The sequence below is a fragment of the Pinus tabuliformis genome, chromosome X (genome assembly GCF_031772625.1).
Source record: "Pinus tabuliformis cultivar Carrire ecotype Pingquan chromosome X, CPIR1, whole genome shotgun sequence".
NCBI classification, from domain to species: Eukaryota; Viridiplantae; Streptophyta; class Pinopsida; order Pinales; family Pinaceae; genus Pinus; species Pinus tabuliformis.
The window spans coordinates 820,224,921-820,227,641 of NC_142308.1; the positions used below are offsets into that span (position 1 = coordinate 820,224,921).

The 2,721-nt window shown below is 32.0% G+C and overlaps 1 long non-coding RNA gene across 1 annotated transcript; it reads right to left on the bottom strand.

Annotated features, from left to right (window-relative positions):
• Window positions 1-504: 504 nt before the first annotated feature.
• LOC149142297 (uncharacterized) lies at window positions 505-1,313 on the bottom strand. The gene is made up of 3 exons (XR_016263998.1): window positions 1,163-1,313; window positions 845-935; window positions 505-739 (listed from the first exon to the last, which is right to left on the bottom strand). It is a non-coding gene; the product is annotated as an uncharacterized LOC149142297 (long non-coding RNA).
• Between the last annotated feature and the right edge of the window lie 1,408 nt (window positions 1,314-2,721).

Sequence of the window (2,721 nt, forward strand, 5' to 3'; positions counted from 1 at the left end):
TTTTGATACTTTAGATTTTTCATAATAAACAAATAACTTCAACATAATTATAAAAAATAGTTTTAGACAAAATTGATGAGGAAAATTATCAAGAAAGAACCATTTCTTCCATTTTTGACCTATTAGTTAAACTACTGACACAGAAAATACAGTGATTTTTCCTAATGTTTCAGGTCTTTACCGAGATTAGAAATCTCAAATTAGAGACTTCTGTTATTTATGATTTAACCAAAAATCTTACTGTAAAATCACATAGATATCTTAGAGTCACAACCCAACTAAAGTTCAACATCATAACAAAGATATTTATGTAAATTTTCATAAAACTTTGGCTTAAAAGATTAGAAATATTAAAAATAATTTCAACTATTACTTGATTTAACTGGGTAGTTAGTTATGATTTATTTTTAAAAACTACTGGTCCAAATATTTTTAATTCTGGAAATCTTCACAATACTTACCTCTCCAAAAAAATTTCTAAAATTTGGAAAAAAAGACTTCCTATCAGAAGAGAAGAGAAGATGGCATTAATAGTAAAATAGGACAAAACCATTTGTTACAAGTTTATTTTGTGCCTCTGGAATGTATATTCCAGCGGTTTTTGTTTTGTGACATGAATTTCGTAAGGGAAGGAGAACCCATTTCCCTCTCCGCACTCTAAGAGCAGCAACAAAAGAGCATGTCGCAGCAGCACTCGCAGGTCTCGTAACAGCAAAAGCAGCAGCACATGGTAAACAGACTGCAATATATTCCATTTTCCACATCGCATATCAAATTTACAGGACTATCTATATATATGAAAAAGAATTAGTAAAAGGTATAGAATTATATGTGATCCACGAACCAGGCATAGAAACAGCCTTTCTCCTCGTGGCGCAGCATAATATGTTCATAGTAGGACATTTCCTGATCAGTTGGAGCGTACATCTTGACCCCTAAATTGCAATGAAAGCATACGATTCGCAAACACAACGAGCAGAACAATTAATCAGATCAATCACTAAACACAACGATTATTAAAACAATTGTTCTGCAGCCGAAATATGATTGGAATTCCATGGCTGAAATAAAATTACTGTAGTTTAGATGCAATAAAATACTTTGAAAGTTGAGAAAACAGAAAAAATTAGTTTAGCAAGGTGGTTGGGTCAAGTATACTAACCCAAAATTGTATGATGAGAAATCTGAAATGCCTCAATGTATGGAGTTTGGGTTGAGGGCTTGTAGCATATATATAGCAGCGGCAGTGAGCAGGGTAGGGAAGCTTCCTGAGATCCTTCAGGAGTAGGGAGATGGACATACCTACTGCAACTTTTCTATTTCAGTAACTGTGGTTTGTTTTGACTTTCACTTTACGGTAGATTGATTCCATTCTAATGGCACAGTCTAACTGTTTTTTGGGGTGATTTTTGATGACATTAATTTTAATGATGAACATTAAGTGTTTTATATTTGAGTGATTTTTGGGTGGTAATCACTGTGATTTGAGATGAGATTACTTTATCATTATTATTAGGTGTTTTTAATTTTCTAAACAGTGCTTCAAAGTATTCACTGTATTATAATACAGTTTAAATTTGCAATTCCAACCTATTTTTTAAAATAGGATATTAATGTGAAACTTATATTTAGCAAGGATGTGAAAGACACAAAATTAAATGAACAGTGAATGTTCCGATTAAAAAACTTATTCGTGTTACTAGTCTGATTAAATATCTAAATAGATATCTAAAGAGAGAATGGTGTTGGAAAGCATCTGAGATGAAATGTTATTCTCCAAAAATGATTATAAATATATAGAAGTATAAGTTTCATATGATTATGACAAAGTTTGAGAATGGATTATTTTTGGAAAACTAAATTATTTTAAAAAGAAATTCTAAATTCTAAATAATTTAGCACAATCTTGATCTCAAGAGTAAGCAGATAATTCTTCCTTTCTTCCCTCACTATAAATTTCCTTAAATAAATATTTAACTTTCTTTTGGCCTAGGATTTTAATATGCCATAACGACAACAATGGACGAAATAGTACGGTTTGTGGAAAAAGAGTGAAAAGAGAATGAAAGGTGGGTTATGCCCCGGGAAAAAAATAAACAGAAAAGATGACCAACCAATCTGATTTGATCCACTTTATTCTGTACAAGATTATCCTATCATTTCTTGACGTTATTATTGTATTCTCTTTCCCAGTTCCCGAGAGGAGTTCATTCGTATTTGAAGCTCCACGGAAGAATAATGGAATCCTACCATGGGGTGAAAAGATAAATATATTCCTTGAGGAGTAGGAGAGACTGAAATAAAAGGACCCAGCTGGTGCGCTGTTCTCCTGGGTTTGCTGCTTTTGTCTATGATTCGCGAATATCATGGGGTGGGCCAAAGTGTCATAATAATCCCTCACATGGACGGATTATTAGTCCCTCCCCTCATTGGAATGTATAGGAATAAAGGAGCCATCCTAGAAGGAAGAGAGTTGACTGGCGAGGAAGGCGGCTTTCAATTTGGTGGCAGGAATAATTTCATTTATATAGATTACTGTAAGGAGCACCCATTTGGATTGGAAAATAAAGAAAATTTTGGTAAAATTTTGATAGCTGAAATTTTTTGAAATCTGTATTATTGCTTTAAATTTTTGTTACCAAATTCCAATCAAAAATTTATTTTTTTAAACAAAGAATAATAATAAATAATAATAAATATATCTCTATTTTTAAGTATTTT